Raw genomic sequence first — 18,472 nt, 5'->3', positions numbered from 1 at the left:
CATTAGTTAATGATAATTCTTTATGTCATGATAACTAGCATGTTAAAAATAAATGTTATCATTTTAATAATATTTATCATGAAAATATAAAGCATAACAATGCTAAAGAAAATTACAAGACATATCATACTAGAACAACCTTAATTACCTAAAATAGGAAGGTAGAAAATAATTTATATTGGTGTAATCTGTTGGTGTCGTAAGCATTCGACGATCGAACCTAAGTTTTGATAATAACAAATGGTTCAAAGTTAAGATCATTTGTGATCTAACATGTTTAAATGAGTTTGCAGAAAAGTCCTAAGTGTACTTAGGTAAAAGTCCTAGCTACTGTTAGGCAGGTGAAAATCCCTAGGGGGTGGTAACCCTAAGTCCTAGGGGGTGATAACCCTAGGAGGAAAGTCTTGGCGGGTCGAGGGCTTCGGGTGAAAGTCCTAGAGTCGAGGACTCTAGGTGGAATGTCCTGGTGTCGCAAACCAGGTGAAAGACTGGGCGGGTTTTGAAGCGGACATCCAGCAGAAAGTCCTAGAGCATCGGGCGCTGACCAAAAGTCCAGTTGATCTGGAGGATCAACTGGGAACAGGTAAACTCTCTTGAGTGGAGTAAGTGAGGACGCGTTTCCTGGTGAGGGAACAATAGGCGTCGGTTCGACCTAGGGTTTTCGGTCGAAAATCAGAAGTCAGAACCGGATAGTCCGATGATTGTCAAATTCTTATGTTTAACTTATTTTGTTGTGCTAAACTCTGTCTTGCAGGATGTGTTTTGTATTTTGGACTAACCCATCTTGTAGGGGGTGAAAAAGAAGTGAAAGCCTCGGATGAACAGTCCTGAGGTGCCCTCCATGGAGCTTGGAGGCGCCTCAGGTCACTGGTTGATGACCTCTGCGCAGCTGAGCAGAGGGTGCCCTCTATGAAGTTGAGGGCACCCTGGACGTAGGTGGAGGGCGCCCTCCATGAGGTTGGAGGCGCCCTCAGGCGGATAAGCTGTGAGGTGGTTAGAGCTCATCCACGCTGTGAATTCGGTGCGGATGAGGGCGCCCTCCATGGTGTTGGAGGCGCCCTCAATAGGTTGTATAAGCCTGTCTCGAGTAGCAGCAAAGGTACAACGCAATTTGGCAACTCTTCTTCTGTGTGCTGCTCAAAGAATGATCCAGCGAGGCTGCAACAAGTTTTCGACAACCAGAAGCTTCAAAGATTATTATTTTTGTTTTCGGTATAATTTCATTACTGTTTAATATTGTAAATCTAAATTGTAACTTTCCGAGCTTATAGTGATTGCCCAAAGTAAACGTTCAACAAGCGTGGGCCTTGGAGTAGGAGTCGTCCCAAGCTCCAAACCAAGCAAAAAATCCTTAGTGTTTGCGTTTGCATTATTATTTACTTTTCCGCTGCGTAATTACTCGAAAGTTTTCTGAAATGAAAGTGAAAGCCACGAGCGCTATTCACCCCCCCTCTAGCGCTTTCGATCCAACAATTGGTATCAAAGCGGGGTCGCTTTGAATTGGTGAAACCACCGTTTAAGCAAATTTTTCATGATAGTTTTTCAATTTTTCGGAGTCGATCGGAATTAGTAACATTGCCGCATTTTGATCTATTTTTTTTTTGTAATTGAATTTTTTTCTCGAAGTTGGTGCAACACTACTCGAGTTCATGTTTTAATTTCTTAATCCCACACTACTAATCCAAGACTAAGTCTTGGAACAAGTTTTTTATTTTTATGTGTGTGTAAGTTTTTTTAACAATGGGCCATCAAGAAGGCTATAGCACATCCCGCTCCCGCTCTTCTTCGGCGAAGACTTTGTTGGTCGCTACTCGGAATACCGTCCTAGTTCCCCTGTATAAAAATTTAATACAAGTATAGAACTATCCTAGCTACCCATGTGTCCTACTAAAGTTAAATTTGGATTGCAAATGATGCTTAAAATTATTAATCCAAATTTTCCCTTCAGAAGTTAAACTTGAATTGGGAACAAAACTTACATTCTTACTTCAAGTTCAACTGATGTGATCTTCCTAAGTTAAACCATATTACAGAAGTTGATCAAATATCTATTTCAAGGATCGACTTCCAGGTCAAACGTGGCGAGACATTAGGCCTTCTTGGGTATAAGATCATCCAACACTGCCTAGACAAAGCCTTTCAAAGAAATCGGATATTTAAACTTCTCACAATAAACAAGGTTTAACAATAGAGACCTCAATAGAAATACATTATCGAAACAAAAATCGATAACAAAAATGATAATTAAAATCGATAACCTCTTGTGTTTGGTTTTCAAGATCTATACAAAAGATGAACTAGTTATGATGCGGAAACTAATAACTAGTTATACCTCTTGTAACTTATAGACCTCTTGAAACATAATTAAAACTTCCTTGGTCTTGGCAAATAAGGAAAGTTTTAAACATAATTAAAACTTCCTTATATTCCTTGCCAATGACTAAAAAGGAAAGTTTTAAAACAAAAAAAAATTAAAACTTCCTTTTCTTCTTGTCATGGCCGGCCACATGCTTGTTCTCCAAGCAAGGAAAGATTTTAAACAAAAATTAAAATCTCTCTTTTAAAATCCCTTTTGTGTGGATAGTTCTAAAAGTAGTTAAAATCTTTCTCTTTTAAATCCGTTTATGGATATCTATAAAAGATAAGATTTAAAATAAAACATGGTTTCAAGAAAGGAAAGTTTTATCAAAAAATTAAAATTTTTCTTTCACATTATAGATAACTACAAATAAGGAAAGATTTCAAATCTCTCTTTTATTCCTTTGTAGAAAGCTATAAAAGGAAAGATTTTAAAAAATTTAAAACTCTCTTTTAAAACCAACATAAAAGGAAAGTTTTCAACAAAATAAAAACTTCCTTTTATTTCCTTTTATGACCGATCTAAAAAAGGAAAGTTTTATATTAAAATCATCCTTTTAAATCCTTTTAATAGATCTTTATAAAAGGAAAGATTTTACAAAATAAAACTTCCTTTTGAATTCAATGTGGCAGGCCACCATTGCTTGGGCTCCAAGCTAGGGCTGACCACAACTTGAACCCATCTAACCTTGGTTTGGCCGGCCCTAGCTTGGGCTCCAAGCTTGGCTTGGCCGACCACCTTAAGGTGGGTAAGAAGTTGAGTTTGGGTGGATATAAGACTTTATAAATAAGAAACTACAATAGGGACCGAGAGGAGGAATTGATTTTGGTCTCCCGATGAGCTTGGGCTTCCTGTGCTTAGCCCGAACACCTAACTCAAGTCCATCAATAATAACCCATACCACTAAAAGGTTATTATTGAAGTACCACACCAATCCCATATTACAATATGGGCTAATTCCTATTATGAGTACGTTAATCTTTCTGTGTTTAAGATATCGAATGCTCATTAATTAAATGAGTTACTGACAACTCACTTAATTAATATCTAGCTCCAAGAGTAGTACCACTCAACCTTATCATCATGTCGGACTAAGTCCACCTGCAGGATTTACATGACAATCCTTATGAGCTCCTCAAGGGGACATGATCAACCTAGATTATTAGGACACAGTTTCATTCTATAATCAACAACACACCATATAAATAATATCATTTTCCAACTTATCGGGCTTATTGATTTAACGAGCTAAATCGCATCCTTTGATAAATCAAAGAAATAAATACTAAGTATATGTACTTATTATTATATCATGATTAAGAGTACACACTTCCATAATAATAGAGGTATTGCTCTTTTATATAGTCAGTATAAAAAGATACTACCTCAATTGGTCCTGCTCAATACACTTATAGTATACTAGTGTAATTTATTAGTCAAGATAAACTAATACCTAATTACACTACAACCACTCCAATGGTTTGTCCCATTCCATCTTGGTTGTGAGCAACTGTTTATAATTTATAAGGAACTGATAACATAAACTTCTGTGTGTCTCCTCACACCATGTTATCTTCAATATAAATTAAATGAACAACTACACTTCGCATAAATGTAGACATTTGACCAATGTATTCTTAAATTTTATACAGAAAGCTAGACTTTTAGTATACACTCTAACAATCTCCCACTTATACTAAAAGACTATGCTGCCATATACCCTGCCATACATCTGATTCCCATCCCTTCAACATACTAATCTAAAGCTCTTGCCTTAAGGGCCTTAGTGAAAGGATCTCTCACGTTATCATCTAATGCAATCTAGGCGGCAACAACTTCTCCTTATTATACGACGTCTCGTATTGGGTGGTACTTACGCTCTTTGTGTTTACTTGCCTTATGGGTTCGTGGTTCTTTCGAGTTTGCTACTGCACCACTTATTATCACAATACACTGTAATAATTTTTGGGCAAACCAGGAATCACTTCTAAGTCCATCATGAAGTTTCTGGGCCATACAACTTCTATGTCTGCCTCAGAGGCTGCCACATACTCAGCTTCCATGGTGGAGTCCAAAAAGCATCTATGCTTAACACTCCTCCATTGTTATGGTTTCACCTCCTAAAGTAAACACAAAACTTTGAGGTTGACTTACTATTGCCCCTTTCAGACTGGAAGTCAGAATGTGTGTAACCCACAGGGAGCAAATCATCTATCTTGTAAGATAACATATAATCTCTAGTCCTTCTAAAGGTACTTTAATATATGCTTTGACAGTCCAATGTCTTGGTCCTGGGTTACTTTGATATCTGCTAACCATGCCCACGGTAAAACAGATATCTGGTCTCGTGCATACCATAGCATACATTAGGCTTCCTACAGCTGAAGCATAAGGAACTGCCTTCATATCTTCTATCTCTTTTGATGTCTTTGGAGACATCTCTTTAGATAAAGATACTCCATGCCTAAAAGGTAGAAAACCTTTCTTGGAGTCTTGCATGCTAAAATGAGCTAGGATCGTATCGATATATGAAGCTTGGGATAAGCACAACATTCTTTTTGTTGGTTGATCCTAGGAATATCGTACCGGTTCCACTGTATAAAAATTTTATACAAGTGTCGAACCTTTCCTAAACAACCTATTGTGTTCTTTCAAAGTTAAATTAGGAATCGCAAACGGAACTTAACATTATTGATTCCAAATTTAACTTATCTGTTGTTAATGGTTTAGACTTGGATCGCAAGCGGAACTTAACACTATTTATCCAAGTCCGACCTATGTTACAAAGTTGATTAAATATTTATTTCTAAAATCGGCTCCCAGGTCAAACATGGCGAGACACTTGGCCTTCTTAGGTGTGGGATCATCCACCACTGCCTCGACAAAGCCTTTAATAGAAATTCAATATTTAATTTCCTAAAATAACATTAGGTTTAACCAAAAAGAATAATCGAATCACAAATTCGAAAAACAAAACAAAAGAAACACAAATCCGAAACAAATCCGAAACTCTAGAATCATATGCCCCTTGTGTTTGGAATTCATACAAAGAAAAACTAGCATGATACGGAAAATAATTTCTAGTTATACCTTTCTTTATAAGCAATAACCTCTTGATCTTCTGTTGTATTCCTCTCCTTCTCTTGGACGTCGTGTGAGCGACGATCTTCCAAGATGAAACCACCCGAGCCACTTCTTCTTCTCCAAGAATCTCTAGCCACCAAGCGATGCCAAAATAGGAAATTTCTTTCTCTTCTTCTTCTCCAAACAATCGGCCATCACAAGTAGAGTCTTCTTCAATTCTTTCAAGTTTTGGCCACAAAAGAGATGAGTGCCGACCTTAGAAAGAAGAAAAGGAAGAGAAGAAAGGATGGAGTTCCGCCGGCCTAAGGAAGATAAAAGGAAGAAGAGAGAGAGAGAGAGAGAGAGAGAGAGAGAGAGAGCCGGCCACACCAAGGAAGAGGAAGAGAGTTTCGGCCACCATAAGAGAGGAGACAAGCCTTAGGTTATGTGTCTCATGAGCCACCCTCTTCCTATCCTTGGTTTTGGTAAAAAAAGGAAATTTTAATAACAATTAAAATCTCTCTTTTAAATTTCCTATTGTCTATGGCAACAAAAGGAAAATTTTAAAATTAATCTCTCTCTTTTAATCATGTAGACAACTACAATAAAGGAAAGATTAATTAAAACTTATCTTTTAAATCATGGTTAAAAAAGAAAAATTTTATTAAAAAATTAAAACTCTCTTTTATAATCATGTGGCCGATTATTAAAAAGGAAATTTTAAAATTTAAAATCTCTTTTTTAAAATATAGAAATGATTTTTTTAATTAAAACATTTCCTTATTATTTATTTTTAATATGACCGGCCATTGCTTCCAACGTGGACTCATCAAGGCAAGCAAGCTTTTCAAACAAAACTTTGACAAATCAAAATTTGCTTTCTCAAAACTTCTCCACGTTGACACATTAACGTTGCTAACACATTGACACATCAACGTTGTTGACTCATCAACAAAACTTCTCAAAGTTTCAACATGAGAAGCTGCTTCTCAAAGTTTCAACGTGAGAACCTTTGAGACGTTGACACATCAACAAAACTTCTCATCATCTCACGTTGACACAACTTGGCAAGCTTTTCAAATCAACACTCAAAGCTTCCTTGCCACGTTGACACATCAACATTAGAGCATCCTTGGATAGCAACGCCAACAACACGGACTAAAAGATGTACTTAGGTGGATATCAAGTTTGATTGAGGTTATAACAAGGATCGAGGAGAAATTAATTTTAGCCTCCCGATGAACTTAAGTTTCTTGTGTTCGCCCCGAACATACAACTCTAGTTCATCAATAATAACTCATTCCACTAGAGAATTATTATTGCACTACCGCACCAATCCCAAATTACATTATGAGCTCCTTCTAATTATGTGTGCGTTAATCTCCCTGTGTTTAAGATATCGAATGTCCGTTAATTTAAATGAGTTACTGATAACTCATTTTAATTAACATCTAGTTCCAAGAGTAGTACCACATAACTTTATTGTCATGTCGGACTAAGTCCACCTGCAGGGTTTAACATGACAATCCTTATAAGCTCCTCTTGGGGACATTCTCAACCTAGATTACTATGACACAATTTCCTTCTATAATCAACAACACACACTATAAGTAATATCATTTCCCAACTTATCAGGCTTATTGATTTATCGAGCTAAATCTCACCCTTTGATAAGTCAAAGAAATAAATACTAAATATATGTGTTTGTTATTATATTAGGATTAAGAGTACACACTTCCATAATAACTAAAGTCTTGTTCTTTTATTAAGTCAGTATAAAAAGAACTTACCTTAAATGGTCCTGCTCAATACACTCAAAGTGTACTAGTGTAATTTATTAGTCAAGATAAACTAATACCTAATTACACTACGACTATTCCAATGTTTTGTTCTTTCCATTTTAGTCGCGAGCTACTGTTTATAATTTATAAAGAACTGATAACATGATCTTCTGTGTGTGACACCACACACCATGTTATCTATAATATAAATTAATTGAACAACTATAAAATGTAGACATTTTTGACCAATGTGATTCTTTATAAATGTTTACAAAAGCAAGGCTTTTAGTATACATTCCAACACTTTTCTTGCGATCCCTCATTACTTTGATCCCGAGAATATGTGTGTATTCTCCCAAGTCCTTCATATTGAATTGCTTGGACAACCATACCCTTACTTCCGACAACACTTTGATATTGTTTCCAACTAACAAAATGTCATCTATGTATAGTACAAGAAATACCACCACGTTTCCATCACACTTCTTGTATACACTAGACTCATCTGGACACTGAATAAATCCATAGGTCTAGATTATTTTATTAAACCGGATATTCCCAGACCTTGAATCTTTGCTTCAGTCCATAAATAGACCGATTGAGCTTACATACTAGATGCTCTTTGCCCTTTGCAATAAATCCCTCTGGTTGCTTTATATGAATTTTTCCTTCAAGACTTCCATTAAGGAAAGCTGTCTTGACATCCACTCATAATCCATATGAGCAGCAATAGATAAAAGAATCCGGATAGACTTAAGCATGACTACCGGTGTAAATGTTTCCTTATAATCGATACCCTTTTTTAATAAGCCTTACTTTGAAAGTTTTCACCTTCCCATCTGCCCCTCTTTTTCTATTGTAGACCTACCCAATGACTTTTACATCATTTGGTGGTTCTACAAGCTCCCATACTTTATTAGAATACATAGATTCTATTTCTGAATTCATTGCTCTTTGCCAAGATGTTGCATCTTTATTTTGAGTGCTTCGTCATATGTACGGGGATCTGGTTCATGTTTACCTGGGATCAAGTCCGACGACTCTCCCAAAAACATGAATCTTTCAGGTTGCCTAACAACCCTCCCACTACGACGAGACACTGTCTGTAGTTGTGTATCATTTGTGACACGTGTTACAGTTTCTTGTGGTATCTCATCTTGTATTGTTGGTACTAGATTAGACGTGTCCTTTATTATTTCCTTAAGAACAAATTTACTTATGGGCTTGTGGTTCATTACATAGTCCTCTTCTAAAAATCGGGCATTGGTGCTAACAATTGTAGGTTAGTCTTAGGTAAACCGTACCGGCTCCACTGTAAAAAATTTTGTACAAGTGTCGAACCTTTCCTTAAATAACCTATTGTGTTCTTTAGAAGTTAGATTAGGAATCGCAGGCGGAACTTAACATCATTGATTCCAAATTTAACTTATCTATTCTTAATGGTTTAGATTTGGATCGCAAGCGGTACTTAACACTATTGATCCAAATCCACCTATGTTATTAATTCTATTAAATATTAATTTCCAAAATCGGCTTCCAGGACTGCATGGCGAGGCACATGACCTTCTTGGATATGCGAGCAACTACCACTGCCTAGACAAAGCCTTTTAAGGAAAGCTAATATTTAATTTCCTTAAATAACTCTAGGTTAACCAAAATGAACAATCGAATCACAAATTCGAACACAAAGAAAACACAAACTCGAAAAATAAATTCGAAAAACTAGATCTAATGCCTCTTGTGTTTGGAATTCTTACAAAAAGAAATAACTAGCATGATGTGAAAAATAATTACTAATTATACTTTCTCTTTGTAGTCTAATGACCTCGAGATCTTCTTCCATATTCCTCGCCTCGCCTTGGACGTCATGTGGGCGACGATCCTCCAAGATAAACACCACCCAAAGGCTTTCTTCCTCTTCCTCTAAAATCCGGCCACCACCACCACCAAGGAGAAGAGAGTAAGGGAAAAGAGAGAGAGAAGGGGCCGACCACACCAAGATCCCCAAGCAAGAGAATAAGAGTTATGTCTCATGAAGCCTCCTTACCCCTTCTTTTATATTACTTGCCCAAGATAAATAAGGGAAGAATTTTTACAAAATTAAAATCTTCCTCTTGTTTTTCCTTTTCCCTTTTTATTTTCCTTTTCTTTCCTCTTGATTGAATCAATCACCAAATCAATGGTTGGATTGAATTAATCTTGGCCGGCCCCTTGCTTGGACACCAAGCAAGGGTGGCCGACCACTTATAGGAAGAAATAAAAAAATTTTTTATAAAATTTTACAAGAAGAAATCCTCTTATAAAATTTTACAAGCTCTCTTTCCTAAAGTGGATGTTAAAAAGGAAAATTTAAAAAATTAAAACCATGTTTTAAAATTTAAAACTTCTCTTCAAAAGTTTCCTTTTTTAACATGAATAGAAAATTTTTAATTTTTAAAACTTCTCTTCCTTTTTTCTAAAATCATGAGGATGGTTAAAAAAGGAAAGTTTTAAAAACTTTTAAAACTCTCTATTAAACCATGTGACTTAATTCAAATAAAGAAAGTTTTTAAAATTAAAATCTCTCTTATAGTTTTCTACAAAGAGAAGATTTAAAAAATTCAAAACAACCCTCCTTGTTTGATTAATGTGGCCGACCCCTACTTGTTTGGTTACCAAGCAATAGGGTCGGCCCCTATAGAAGAGGATATGGCCAGCCCTTGCTTGGTCACCAAACATTGGACCGACCCCCTTCTTGGACACCAAGATGGGCTTATATTTGGATGGACTTGAGGCTTTAATGAGGCTACGACAGCGACCTAGAGGAGAAATTGATTTTGGCCTTCCGATGAGTTTGAGTATCCCGTGTTTGCCCCGAACACACAACTCAAGTTTATTGATAATAACTCATTTCACTAGAGTTATTATCGCACTACCGCACCAATCCCAAATTATATTATGGGCTAATTCTTATCATGAGTGTGTTAATCTCCCTGTGTTTAAAATTATGAATGTCCACTAATTAAGTAAGTTACTGACAACTCACTTAATTAATATCTAGTTCCAAGAGTAGTACCACTCAACTTCATTGTCATGTCGGACTAAGTCCACCTGCAGGGTTTAACATGACAATCCTTATGAGCTCCTCTTGGGGACATTCTCAACCTAGATGACTAGGACACATATTCCTTCTATAATCAACAACACACACTATAAGTAATATTATTTCCCAACTTATCGGGCATATTGATTTATCGAGCTAAACCTCACCCTTTGATAAGTCAAAGAAATAATTAAATATATGTGCTTGTTATTATATTAGGATTAAGAGCACACACTTCCATAATAACTAAGATCTAGTTCTTTTATTAAGTTAGTAAAAAAAAGAACTTATCTAAAATGGTCCTACTCAATACACTTAGAGTGTATCAGTGTAATTTATTAGTCAAGATAAACTAATACTTAATTACACTATGACTATTCTAATGGTTGTTCCTTTCCATCTTAGTCGTGAGCAGCTGTTTATAATTTATAAAGAACCGACAACATGATCTTCTGTGTGTGACACCACACACCATGTTGTCTATAATGTAAATTAATTAAACAATTACATTTAACAAATAAATGTAGATATTGACCAACGTGATTCTTTTATTTCAAAAATAAATATTTACAAAACCTAGGCTTTTAGTATACACTCTAACAACAATGACCTCCTGATTTTTAGGACTATAAACCTCCTTTCGTTTCTCTAAGATACCCCACAAATAAGTGAACTCCTGTTCAGTGTCTCCCTTCAGCATATATGCTGAACTACCCCAAATCCGAATATGTTTTAGACTAGGCTTACACCCATTCTACAATTCTATGGGAGTAGAGGGTTATGAATTAGAAGGTACTATGTTTACTTTCATTTCCAGTGTATATCCTCAAAACTAATTTGGTAATTCTGAATAACTCATCATTGATCTAACTATTTCCATAAGAGTCCTATTCCTTCGTTCTACCACACCATTTTGTTGGGGTGTACCAGGTGTAGTCAGTTGGGATTGAATCTCGACTTTTGATAAGTGACTCCTGAACTCTCCTAAGAGGTACTCGCCACTACGATCTCACCGTAGTGTCTTGATACTTTTACCATGATGTTTCTCCACATTAGCCTTGTACTCTTTGAACTTATCAAAGCACTCAGACTTGCGGCACATCAAGTAAATGTACCCGTATCTCGAATAGTCGTCTCTAAAAGAGACGAAATATTCGAAACTACCTCTTGCGTGGATAGTTATAGGTCCACACAAATCAGAATAATTCCAACACATCTTTTGGCTCTATACCCCTTAGTGTTAAAAGGCTTCTTGGTCATTTTTCCTTCCAAGTAAGACTCGCAGGTTGGAAAGTTTTCCACCACCAATGAACAAAAAAGTTCATTGGCTATTATCCTTTGAATCCTACTCAAGTTAATATGACCTAGCCTTAGATGCCAAAGATATGATTGGTTCATTTTCGAAGGTTGCTTTCTCTTATTAGAGTTATAAGATGTGTTATTAATTTCCATTTGTTACATCGTGGGAGTTATTGAATTTAGAATATATAAATTACCAACCAATGTACCAGAACAGATAACTTCCCTATTTTTCTTGATAACAACTTTGTTATAAAAAAAGATAGAATATCAAGTTCTTTGAATAATTTAGAAACTGAAATCAAATTCTTTCTAAAACTTGGTACGTAAAGACAATTTCTCAAAATCCATGTTTTATTCCTTTCAGAGGATAAATATCTCCCACTACAACAACTGCTATTATTGGAGCAGTGCCCATGTAGACGGTAATTTCCCCTTCATATAGTTGTTGGGTATCCTGGAACCCCTGCAATGAATTTACAGACATGATCAGTGGCTCCCGTATCTACACACCAGGTAGTGGTAGATAACACCACTAAACATGTTTCGACAACTAATGAATAAAATATACCTTTATTGTTCTCAGTTCTGGGAGGACAATCCACCTTAGTGTCTAAGTTTTTGTTTCCAATCATTGGGATTACTAAATCTATTCTATAGTATAACAGTTAGGGGATTGAAAAATATTTGAAATCCTAAGAATCACATAAATATTTGGTCAAGACCAACACCTTAAAATCCCCGTGAATTTTGTATGCCACGTTAGTGTCGATGTATACAAATTCAAACATTAAGAGGAGATTTTATCCATTAATTTTATTATCTTGTCAACTTATCTTTATGACAAATAAAATTAATAGTTGGCCTGTCTTCGATTAAATATTTGGTCAAAACTTTAGAATTTAAAACAATGTTGATTTCTCAAAACAATATCATTTAAATTCACTTACACCTCAAACACCGTGAATTTTGTATGCCACATAGTGTGAACGTATATAAATTCAGACATTTATAAGAGGAGGGTCTTACCCATTAATTATTTTGTCAACCTTAAATTACCTCAAACTGTTAGAGTATATACTAAAAGCCTAGCTTTTTGTAAACATTTATTTTGAAATAAAAAATCACATTGGTCATATGTCTACATGCTAAGTGTAATTGTTCAATTAATTTATATTGTAGATAACATGATGTATGGTGTCACACACAGAAGATCATGTTATTAGTTCCTTATAAATTACAAAAAGTAGCTCACAACTAAGATGGAAAAGAACATGTTGGTTCAGCGGAGGCCGACAAGAGGGGGGTGAATTGCCTGAAAAAAAAACTATACCCTCCTCATGCTTTCAACTCAAAAATGCAATAGCAATAATAAAATAACTGAAATAAAGAAACAAAAATAAAACAGAGACTCAACAGTTAACCTGGTTACAACCAAGAAGGTTGTTAATCCAGGGCGAAGAAAAGCGCACTAGAAAAAGTCTCCTTTACTAAAGGCGAAGAAGCCTTTTATACTCTAACAACTCAGAACTATTGCTAGGAATGAATACAGAGTTGATTGAACAATTGATGATTAATTCCTAGCTCCAGGGACCTTTATATAGCCTCTGGAAATTCTATCTCAGATGTTCAAGGCACCTCCAATAGAGGTCCAAGGCGTCTCCATCGAGTGGGCAGATAAAACTTTATCCGAAGGCTCAATGGCCACTTTGGCTGGGTCAGAGGCGCCTCCAACAAGCATTGAAGGTGCCTTCAAGATGAAGGCGCCTTGAGCTTGAATTCTAGCTCACTTTTTCCTTCGCTTTGACTTCCGAAGCTCCGTTCTTTTGGGTGATTACGGCCAACCGAAATAGGGCTCACCCGAACCCAATTTCCAGCCTTCTCCTCGAGCAGCCTTCCTCCCTAGCTTAACGCCCCTCGAATGTTGCACACGTTCTTCTCGCCCACAGGTGTACTCTTCCGCAGCTCTCTCGTCCTTCGGACGCACCGAGCCTGTCGGCTCTCTTCCCGTGCCGTCCTTCTCGCTAGCTGCGACTTCCGCTCGACTTCCTGCGCTCCTAAGCTCCTGCACACTCAGACACAGGGATCAAACACAAAGCATGTTGGGTTTTTCGGGCCACGAAAACCGCTTTTTCGCGTCGCGGAAACCCCGAATCACCCTAGCCAACGGATCTCGTGCGAAGAAAACTTTTCAAAACGATACGAGTACGAGTTTACAACTTAGATCTACTCCTAGATCTACATGAAGAAGAATTATACCTTCGAAGCGTGCCTTTCGCGTATCCTGCTCGTCCAAAACGCCAGATCTCGAGAGTATCAAGATAGATACCCCTCTAGAAGTATCCACACGAACATGTAGGTGGAGAAAAACACACAAAGAGGTGTGCTAGCACATATTTGTGGTTCGGCCAAGATGAGGAGGAGAGGGAGAGCTTGAAAGGGAGAAGGAAGAAGATACACACTTGAATGAAAAATGAATTCTCATTCAAACCAAAAGTGGCCGACCACTCTCCATTGTGAAACTCCCAAATTAATTGCAATTAATATGAAGCCATTAAAGAGAATGGCTTTGTAACTTCTATGAGGTGGCACCCATGATAATGTGGAGTAACATCATTGGTCCACATCAATGCCAACTCACCAATGAGGTGGCATAAAGTCAAGTCAAACTTGACTTTTAATCTTCCTCTCAAGTCAAGTCAAACTTGACCAAATCTCTTCCATGGTTGATCGAATTCAACCATTTGATTCAAGCCAACTTAATATAATGAATCTAATTCATTTAATTAAATTGATTCAATGAGTCAAAATCTAAATTAGACTCATTGAACACATGAATCAACTTGAGTCGAACTCAAGTTAGCTCAATTAGGATTACTCTCAATCCAATTTGATTCATCAAATGAATCTAATCCTCTTGGTTCATCATATGAACCTAATCTCCATCTAATTGTCCTAAGTGTGTGACCCTATAGGTTCTTGTAACGTTGGCAATGCCCTAAACCCATTTAGGAGCATAAGTAATGAGCGGTATCTAGCAACACATCATTACTACCCAAGTTACAAGAAATGTCGAGATCCAACATCACCTTGTGACTACTAATTGTGACTCATCACAATTTGTGACATTGTCCTTCTATCCTAGACACTTAGATTGATCAATGTGAGGCATAGACCATGTCATCCTCTAATCAATCTAAATCTTGAACTCCAAGTAGACTCACTCGATCAAATGAGCTCAACATCTCATGTTGACTCATTTGGACATGGCCATGCACTTCGTGGTCTAACTCTATCAAGAATACCGATGTCGCTCCCGTCATATGGGAGGGATAGATCCCATCTACATCACTCACATCCCTCTACATAATTTGTTATATACCCAGTAATCGCCTTTATAGTCCACCCAGTTACGGGTGACGTTTGACGAAACCAAAGTACATAACTTCTTATGTAGGGATCTATGGTGACTTCAGGTCTAAGGACTAGTAGTCATACTAATAGCCACATGAGAAAGTATATGACACTCATATAACGATCCATGATACTTTCTCATGGCGGGTCATTCAGTATACATTCTCTAATGTATACCCATGTGTCAACTTGATATCTCTATATCCATGACTTGTGTGATCAAGTCATCGAGTTGATCTACATGCTAGTCTTATTGCATTAACATTGTCCCTGAATGTTAATACTCGACTAGGAATGATTAAGAGTAGTGTTCCCTATATCATCTCACTATCGATTCAACCAATCGATTGATATAGGTAAGAACCTTCTACTCAAGGACGTTATTATACTTAGTTTATTTGGCACCAATACAAGTAAGTATAATAACCAAAAACCAAATGCCTTTATTTATATAGAATATGATACAATAAGTCTAAAATACAATCATCAAATGATTGGCTCTAGGGCTCTAGCTAACAATCTCCCACTAGCACTAGTGCCAATCAGTATAGGCTCTAAGCCCAAATGACCTAGTGTGACCATCATGCTTCCTCTGTGCCAAAGCCTTGGTCAAGGGATCTGCGATGTTAGCCTCTGTATGTACTCTGCAAATCTTCACATTTCCTCTCTCGATGATCTCTCGAATGAGATGGAAGCGTCGTAGTATGTGTTTGGTCCGCTGGTGTGAGCGAGGTTCCTTCGCCTGTGCTATAGCTCCATTGTTGTCACAATAGAGCTCAATAGGGTCAGCAATGCTAGGAACCACCCCAAGTTCAGTAATGAACTTGCGGATCCAAACTGCCTCCTTTGCTGCCTCTAATGCAGTAATGTACTCGGCTTCTGTTGTAGAATCAGCTACTGTATCCTGCTTCGAACTCACAGCACCACCATTAATGTAAAATACGAACCCTAACTGCGATCGATAATCATCCTGGTCGGTCTGGAAGCTAGCATCACTGTAACCCTTTACAGCTAGCTCATCATTGCCTCCATATATCAAGAAATATTCTTTAGTCCTTCTTAAGTACTTAAGAATATTCTTGACCGCTATCCAGTGACTTTCACCTGGATCTGACTGGTATGCTCAAAGCATACGAGACATCAGGTCGAGTACATAGCATGGCGTACATGATCGATCCTATGGCTGAGGCATAAGGGATCTGATTCATGCGGTCTCTCTCCTCTCTAGAAGAGGGACCTTGAGTCTTCGAAAGACTCACGCCATGTGACATCGGCAGAAATCCCTTTTTGGAGTTCTGCATGGCAAACCGAAGGAGTACCTTGTCAATGTATGTACTCTGACTTAGGCCAAGCAATCTCTTAGATCTATCTCTATAGATCTGTATCCCTAGAATGCGGGATGCCTCACCTAAGTCCTTCATTGAGAAGCAACTCCCTAGCCAGGTCTTGACAGACTGAAGCATAGGGATGTCCTTCCCAATGAGCAGTATGTCATCCACATACAATATGAGGAAGACATCTATATCCCCTACAACCTTCTTGTAGACACAAGGTTCATCTTCGTTCTTGATGAAACTAAACTGTTTGATTACATCATCGAATCGAAGATTCCAGCTCCGAGAAGCTTGCTTTAGTCCATAAATGGACCTATGCAGCTTGCATACTCTGCTAGTATGCTGTGGATCTACAAAACCCTCAGGTTGTGTCATGTACACATCCTCGAGTAGGTTTCCATTCAGAAACACGGTTTTGACGTCCATCTGCCAGATCTCGTAATCGTGGTAAGCTGCAATAGCAAGCATGATCCGAATGGACTTAAACATCGCTACTGGAGAAAAGGTTTCATCATAGTCAATACCATGAATCTGCTTGAAACCTTTAGCTACCAAGTGACCCTTATAGATAAGTCCATCCATGTCAGTCTTTCTCTTAAAGACCCACTTGCACCCAATGGGTTTTACCCCTTCAGGTGGATCAACCAAAGTCCAAACTTGGTTGGTGTACATGGATTCCATCTCGGATCTCATGGCGTCTAGCCATCTCTCGGAATCTGGTCTCATCACAGCTTCCTGATAGGTGGTAGGCTCATCCTCTATGAGCACAATGTCATCATGGTCAGACAAGATAAATGAGTATCTCTCAGGCTGACGACGTACCCTATCAGACCTACGAAGAGGTATGTCTACTTGAACCGGTTGTTGTTCCTCAACTCCTTATGGAACAACATCATCCACAACACTTTGTGGTTCCAGTTCAATTTCCATCGAGACATCAGTGCTATTGTTCGCATCTTGAACTTCTTCAAGATCGAACGCGCTCCCACTAGTCTTTGTAGAAATAAAGTCCCTTTCTAGAAAGACCCCAGTCTTTGCCACAACTACCTTGTGCTGACTGGGAATGTAGAAGTAATATCCCTTAGTTTCCTTAGGATATCCGATAAAATAGCACTTGTCGGATTTGGGTCCTAACTTGTCTGAGACTTGACGTCGAACGTAAGCCTCACAACCCTAAATCCTCATGAAAGACACCTGGGCATCTCTCCCAGTCCATATCCTATATGGTGTCTTTATCACGGCCTTGGATGGAACTCGGTTGAGAATGAAAGCTGCCGTGTCTAGAGCATATCCCCATAGATATGTCAGAAGATCTGTATGACTCATCATAGACCGTACCATATCTAATAAGGTACGATTCCTCCTTTCGGACACACCATTCCACTGTGGTGTTCCAGGAGGAGTGAGTTGGGATAGAATCCCACACTCAGCTAGATAGTCACGGAATTCATGGCTAAGGTATTCTCCACCTCGATCGGATCGAAGTATCTTAATACTCTTGCCAAGCTGGTTCTGTACTTCATTCTTGAATTCTTTGAACTTTTCAAAGGATTCTGACTTTTGTGTCATCAAGTACACATAACCATATCTACTAAAGTCATCAGTAAACGTGATGAAGTACCTATAACCGCCCCTAGCAGTGACATTGAAAGGGCCACATACATCACTATGTATGAGTCCTAACAAATCAGTCACCCTTTCGCTGTGCCCACTAAAGGGAGTCTTGGTCATCTTGCCTCGTAGGCATGACTCGCATATCTCATATGATTCTAAATCAAATGAGTCCAGCAAACCATCCTTATGGAGCTGGGATAAGCGCTTGTCATTTATATGACCTAAGCGACAATGCCAGAGATAGGTTTGATTCAGGTCATTTGACTTGAACCTCTTGGTATTTATGTTATAGATAGGGCTCTCAAGGTCTAGAAAATAGAGTCTGTTTATCAGAGGTGCACTACAATAGAACATATCGTTTAAATAGACAGAACAACATTTGTTTTTTATTATAAACGAGAATCCTTTCTTGTCCAAACAAGAAACTGAAATTATGTTCTTAGTCAAGGCAGGCACATAACAACAATCATCTAATTCTAGTACTAGCCCAGAGGGCAGAGATAGATGGTAAGTTCCTACAACAATA

The sequence above is a fragment of the Zingiber officinale genome, chromosome 6A (genome assembly GCF_018446385.1).
Source record: "Zingiber officinale cultivar Zhangliang chromosome 6A, Zo_v1.1, whole genome shotgun sequence".
Lineage (NCBI taxonomy): Eukaryota > Viridiplantae > Streptophyta > Magnoliopsida > Zingiberales > Zingiberaceae > Zingiber > Zingiber officinale.
Note: the sequence above shows the minus strand (reverse complement) of the source record.